Source organism: Apodemus sylvaticus, chromosome 10, assembly GCF_947179515.1.
Source record: "Apodemus sylvaticus chromosome 10, mApoSyl1.1, whole genome shotgun sequence".
Lineage (NCBI taxonomy): Eukaryota > Metazoa > Chordata > Mammalia > Rodentia > Muridae > Apodemus > Apodemus sylvaticus.
The window spans coordinates 103,193,519-103,200,830 of NC_067481.1; positions in this window are offsets into that span (position 1 = coordinate 103,193,519).

A 7,312-nucleotide genomic window follows, 5' to 3' on the forward strand; every position below is an offset into this window, starting at 1 on the left:
TGTATAGCATCATGACTCAGCTAGTCAGCCACAGAACCATGGTCAACCACGTTCAGTCCTGATGTAGGAGCCATGTGCCGGTCACTGAAGGTAAAGTATCACTAGGCACCCTGCTACCAGAGAGACAGACATCACCAGAGCGGCACCAGCACGGATTCCAGAGGCTAGGCCGGCATCTTAAAGCAGCATCCAGCAGGCTGTGTGAGCCCTGATTTCCTCACCGACCCCAGGACAGATGAAGTGCTATGGGCGGGCGAGAGTCCTGTGTGGAGCTTCAGGCCAAGTCACTCCAGGCTGTGGAATGTACCTCTAACAGTGGAGAGGGCAGAAGAGGAGGGAGGGAGGGAGGCTGAGGACAGACAGTGGAGATGGCCAGTTTGCTATCAACTTGGTCAGATCTGGAATCTGCTATAAAACACACACCTCTGAGTGGGTCTGTGGGGTTTGTACAGGAAGGATTAGCCTGGGAGTGGGGGAAAGGGAGTGGGGGAAGTGAGTGGGGGAGGAAGTGGGGGGAGGGAGTGGGTAGTGCCTTCCGGCTATTCCAGCAGAGGAAACGATTGCCTGCCTGGCTTGGCTTCCAGCTGAAGAGAGCACCTGTCCACCTGTTGCTCCTGCCACAACTGTCACCATCCTTTCTCACTGATCTGAGAACACAGTTTTTTCACCCTTCTTTTTTTTCTTTATTTTCTTTATTTACATTTCAAATGTAATAAAAAATAAACGTTTACATTCCCAGTGCCACACACACACACACACACACACACCCCTGAAACCCTCATCCATCCCCCCTCCTCCTGCTTCTATGAGGGTGCTCACCCACCCACCCACCCTCCCTCCCTCCCGCTCCCTTCTTCAGCCTTCTAGCATGGGCTGCAGATCAAGTGCTCTCAAGGAATCTCCCAGCGGCTCAGTGCTAGGCTGAGACTGGAGAGACCTGCGGCTCAGTGGGCTGAGCTGCTACTGGGCTCTTAGCCTCTCTGGTGTACAGAAGGAATCTTTGCGCAATCCAGCCCACAGCATGTGAGACAATTTGATAAACCTCAGTGAGTAATATATAGTTTCTCTGTCAGTTCATCTCTCGAAAGAATCCAAACACCACGGCGGAATTCGTCTTTCACCGTGGAGCACGGAGTATCCGTGAGAAGTCAGATGTTTGAATCAGCGGGGCTTTCGCTGTTCCTCACCTCTCGCTTACCAGCATGTAAACTTGCGTAGCCACTTTTCCTACAGCCTCCATTTATCTGTTGGTAATGTTCTTGTTGGCAATGTCCTTCCCACCCCAGGGCCGTCTTCCCAGTGTCCAGTCTTTGTGTGAGGATACTAGTCCCTGGCCACCCTGATCTTCACGACCTCCTCTGAACTCATTAGGATTGAAGGTGTTGTTTCTGGGGACTCAGGCCAGCTGAAGCTAGCACCTTCCCCTTTCTTCCTCTCGGGATCTAAGGGGTGGCAGAGGTAGAAATGGCTGTGCCTTACTCCCATCCTATGAGTCTACAGCTTGATGAGTCCCTCATCCAAATAAGAAGGTCCCTCAGGGTTCCCTCCATCTGGAAAGCCCATCTGTTATTGAGGAGATGAACGTAGGTATGCATCTGCAGTCACAACTAAACTCTTAGACATGACAGACAAGGTTAGCTTGCCCAGTGATGTCTCCCAGCACACCTGGGCAACTCCAGATGCTGCCTTGTTCCTCCCGCCTTGCATAACCAGTCTTTAAGTTCCCTGGACATAGGAAATTCTTTCTCTCCTATGAGCCTTTAAACTGCTGGCTCCTTAGACTGCAGTGTTCTGGAAATGGCCACCCGTTCTATCACCTGGCGGAGCAGAACATTCTGGAGGTTGCCTGAGGGTTGTGAGGATCTGGCAGCAAGGAGATAAAGATCCACGCTCATCTTAGAGCCAGGCGTGACAGTGCACGCCTGTGATGCCAGCACTAAGGATGGAGAAGCAGGAGGGTCAGGAGCTCAAGGATATCCTCAGCAATAGCGCAAGTCAGAGACCACGGAGGTTCTGCCGTAAGCAAAAAATGAAAAAACCGGAGATAGAGTTTGGTTGGCCAAGTGCTTGCCTTGTGAGCATAAAAACCTGAATTCAGTCCTTGGAAACTAGAAGGGGAAAAAGGCAAGTACAGAGGTGTATGCCTGTAACCCCACTGCCAGGGAGGCAGACATGAGCAGACCCCTGGGGTCCCCTGGCCTATTCCACCAGCTCCAGGCCAATGAGAGACCCTGTCAATAGGAGAAACAGTGCCTGAGAAACTACACCCAAGGCTACCCTCTGTCCTCCAACCATCATACATAAGTGCACATATGTGCACATACACCTATACACATGTATCTGCACACATGCACACAGGTGCACACATGCACACAGGTGCACACATGCACACATATACATACACACATGCACACATATACACAAACATGAACACACGCACACACACAAAGATATCTTGCCCTGGATTTGCAGGTGTCTTACAGGCCTTGGGGACCAGGGACAGGCAGGCACACACATGCAAAGGCAGTTGCTAGTTCTGAGTGGTCTGCTCCCTGACACGTGGGCTGCTTCATGTGCAAGCTTCTGACTCTATAAGTATAAATAAAAGTAACTAAGACCCTTCGGTGGTACAGGCCTGTCATCCAGCTGTGCTGGAGGCTGAGACAAGAGGGTAGTAAGTTCAAGGCTAGCCTGAGCAACAACAAGAGGCTATCTCAATTTTTTTTGTAAGTGGACGAATCTGGGAAGTAACCAATAACCTAGCTTGTGTGGGCTCTCAGGTCAATCACTAACAATGCGAAAATAAAAGATAAAATAAATAAAAGGGGGAAAAGGAAGACAAAAGTCATTAATTTAAAAACCTGTCAGATCTCTGAGTTTGAAGCCAGCCTGGTCTAGAGTTCCAGGACAGCCAGAGATATACAGAGAAACCCATCATTAAAAGTAGACTTTGAAAAATTAAAGTTATATACTCCATCCCAACACTGTCCACTCCCAAATATCATTAGAGCATTAAAAAAAAAATAAGTCTCTTATCTTAGGAGTGCCTGGTACTTACAACTGGACACACTGAATTGATCAGACAGGAATAGCATTAACCTTATCCAGCTCATATTATTGGCTTTTAGTCTACAACACACTGCAGATGTGTGATAAGGATTTGTTGACTTTGTAAATGAATAAATGAACTCTGTCCAAACAAAGTCTCTTGTTCCAAGCACAATGCCTACTTTGTAAGGCAAACCCTTCGGAAGCCAACTGAGGGTTCTAAGGAGTTATGGCCAGGAGATCTGCACAGTTATTAAGACCACTACACTCTGCTAGCCTGGGGACATGATGCTCCGCCAGTCAGTTGGACTCCAAAGTTCTGACCCACACAGAACCGTTTCAGCATCAGCCTGCTCTATCCATTAGATGCCGCCAGAGAAGACACTTTTCACAGCTTGTATGATGTAATCAGCTTGGAATAAAAAGGGATCACAGACCTCCATCCCATTTTCCCATAACTTGCCCGTCATAGTGCTAGGAGATGAAGACTAGAGATACTTTATCTCCATCCCTGTGCTTTCCCAGTTTGGATGTCCAGAGAGAAGATGCTAGCAAGTGACAGATGGGACAGAGCTTAAACTAGAAGCTAAGACTGGAACCAAAATCAGTTGGCTCTTTGAGCCTCAGTTTCCCTATCTGTAAGAAGAAAGAGAAAAAGTCCTTTTCTGGAAATTCATGCCAGCAACATGTGTGTGTGTGCATGTGTGTTTGAGTGTGTGTGTGTGTGTGTGTGTGTGTGTGTGTGTGTGTGTGTGTAGAACAAGTACAGCCACATGTAAGGAAGGCAATCTCAAAAACCAGCCCACCTTGTTTGAGACAGGGTCTCTCGCCGTCCATCATTACAGAGTCCACACTAGCTGGTTCTGGAGCTTCAGAGATTCTTATCTCTGCCTCCCTCTCCCCTGGTAACACTGGAATTACAGACAGTCTCACTGTATCGGGCTTCCCATGGGGAGATTTGAACCCTGGTGCTTTTGTTTATGCATTAAGAAACCTATCTATCAAGCATCTCCCCAGCTCCACAACAGTTAATCAAGGTGCTGGAGTGTTACAATGTGGCAGTGTTACAATGTAACAGGCGTCTCCAGAGAATCTCCCTTTTGAATCCTTATGTCAATCTTATGAAAGAAGGCTACTAATGCAAATACATACAGATGAGAACACTAGGGCTCAGAGAGGTGGACAAGTAGATGAACATCACACAGCTTTCAAGTAATGGAGACATAATTCAAACATGAGTTCATCTACCATGCACCCAATGGCAGTAGCTTAATATAGGAGATAAGTAGGAAAGACTTTAAGTATGGTAGAGAATCTTCCTCACTTCAGATGTCACCTCCATCATGTATTAGTTTGATGGCACTAGGCAACCATTTCATTCTCTGACCATCATGCTTCTTCTTCAGTAAATGGACAGATGATGCTTTGGAGGTTTAAATTATAAGCAACCTAAAAGCCCATCACTTGAGAGATGGATAAGGAAAATGCCCACGCAAGGGAATGTCACACAACTAGGAAACATGCCGCCACACAGACAGCATGGGTGAATGACAACACAATCAATCCAAGCGCAAGAAGAAAATGTCAAAGGACATCATAGGCATGGAGAGGTGACTCAGTGGTCGTAGTAATTGCTGCTCTTACAGAGGGCCCAGGTTCCAGCACCACATGGTCTCTCACAACTATCTCTAACTCCAGTTCCATGGTATCTGATGCCCTCTTCTGACTTTCACAGGCACTAGGCATGTGCATGGTGCCCAGACGGACATGCAGGCACAACACCCTCACACATAAAATAAATGACTTGTTTTTAAAAGATTCAGAAGAGACAGACTAATCAACAGCTGCATAAAGACATATATGGTGTCCTGGGATATGACACAAATGTTTTCTATATAAATTACAGTCATAAGGATGCTAAGTCGTTGAATCATTTGGATACATGCACATTCAAAAGCCAGTGTCTGCCTTACCTGGGGCTGCCATGAGGGAAGGTGGGAGGTGCTCAGGAATAACAGTGATGCTGAAGGCGAGGAGACAGTAGCGGTTAGAGCACTCATGGCCAAGATGAGTGTAGCACCCGCTGTACAACAAATGCTAGCTTGCTGATGTTGACTCCGTGGCTAGAGTACTTACTCAGCATGCACAAAGCCTAACTTCCATCCCCCAAAGCACATAAACCAGGTATGATGACACACAGCTGTGATCCCAGCACTCGGAGGTGGAGGCAGGAGGATCAGGAGCTTAAGGCCATCCACAGCTATAGAATTGGATGACAATCTGGGCTACATAAGACACTGTTTAAAGAAAGAAATAATGAGAGATGGAAGACGGGATGGAAGAGGAGAAGGAAGGAGAAGGGAGAATAGAAGAGGAGAGAGGATGGAAGGAAGGATGAAAAGGAAATGCCTGCTATATCTCAGAACCCATCGCAGCATCAGTTGTTTGTAGTCCGCACAGAATCCAGGAAGCAGCTATGGCTGCTGTTAGAGAGACTATAGTCTCCATACTCAACACTGGCCTCAGGATGCAGGTGGCTGCTGTACATGGGACCTGCTCTCCTCCATAGCCTTGGTTTCCAGAAAGTCAGGGAGCCTTGTGGGGCCTCAGTTACTCCATCAGTATGGAGGTGATCCTGACCTCAGGATTGCAAGGCCACCACCTGGGAAGACTAGTAGGGAGCTGACTGAGTTCCAGGTGACCCATGGGAACAGACAGTGAGTGATTAAATCCAGTTATGAGCTTGGAGTATGACCTCACAAGTTCACACAGCTACGAAAATATGAGCTGACATTCAAATCCAGGCCTGGCTCAAAGCCTAAAGCCATTGAAGGTACCCAGGTATTAATCTGAGTGATTAGGTCTGACATCGGGCTCCTGCTAGGACCTTGGACAGCAGCCAGCCAGCGCCATCTCCTCCTGGAAGCATTTATAATTCTAGAGGAGACCTATGTCTCTATGAATCTCCAATGCCACATCAGTACCCAGCACTGCCTCACACCAACTCCCCAAGGCCCTCTTAGGCCAGGGCAAAGGAGGCCATGCCAGAAATACACTGATCAAGATTCTGCACGGTGCTGGCATGGCGGGTGGAGGACCAGAACCAGAACTCAGCTGAGTCCTGTTGCCCTGACACAGCCAGCCTCCAGGGACACTGTATGCCTTTCCCAGACAGACTCTGCAAGGACAAATGACAAGAAATGGATTTGTCCCTTCTTCCTATGGGAGAGCTATAAGAAGTTGAAGAAGGGCTAGAGAGATGGCTCAAGTGGTTAAGAGCACTGACTGCTCTTCCAGAGGTCCTGAGTTCAAATCCCAGCAACCACATGAAGACTCACAGCCATCTGTAATGGGCATCCGATGACTTCTTCTGGTATATCTGAAGACAGTGACAATGTACTCACATACACTAAATAAATAAATAAATAAATAAATAAATAAATAAATCAGAAGAAGAAGAGGAGGAGGAGGAGGAGGAGGAGGAGGAGGAGAACAAGAAGTTGGAGAAAAGGCTAGAGAAAGATAGCCCAGCATCTTTTCCTCAGTGACCTCCAGATTACCCCCTACTACTCTGTATCTCTCTTGACCCTGGTTCATTATACCCACACATGATGCCATCTCTGACCTCTGGTCCAGCCTCATCAAGCATCTCCTCCCTGACCTCTGGTCCAGCCTCAGTTCATCATCACTGTGAAATTCCCTCACTAACATCTGGTCCATCTTAACCAGTCTGATTCTCTTGTCTTACTCCAACATTCCTGTGATCACATTCAGCCCCCTAGAGCATCCAATAAGTCTGTCTTGAAAGGCTTCATTTAGCTTTACCACCGAAGTGCTCTTTACCTTATCAGATAATGTCCTCAGAATATTTAGAATTAAGCTATGGACATCTTTTGTGTGTCGTGGTCCTGTCCTCCATGAACTCTAACTGTGTGTATATGGACTCACAGAAACTCGTGCATCAGAGATGGGCGCTTCAGGCAGTGTTAGGGTGTGGGATGCAGTATATCCTGACAGGTTCCTGTGTTGGAAGTTTGCTCCCCAGTGTGGTAATGTTCAGGTAGTGGACTTTTAAGGGGTTGGAAGTCTCAAGTCCCTAAGAGTCTGTTCTCAGAGGAATCAGTGTGCCTTTGATGATTCTGATTTTGTGGCGATGAAAATGGAACCCAGAATCTCATAAAAGCTAGGCAAGTGCTTCAGCATTGTGATTCAGCATTAAGCTGCAAACCCAGCGTTCTGAGAGGAATCTTCATAGCGGGAGCAA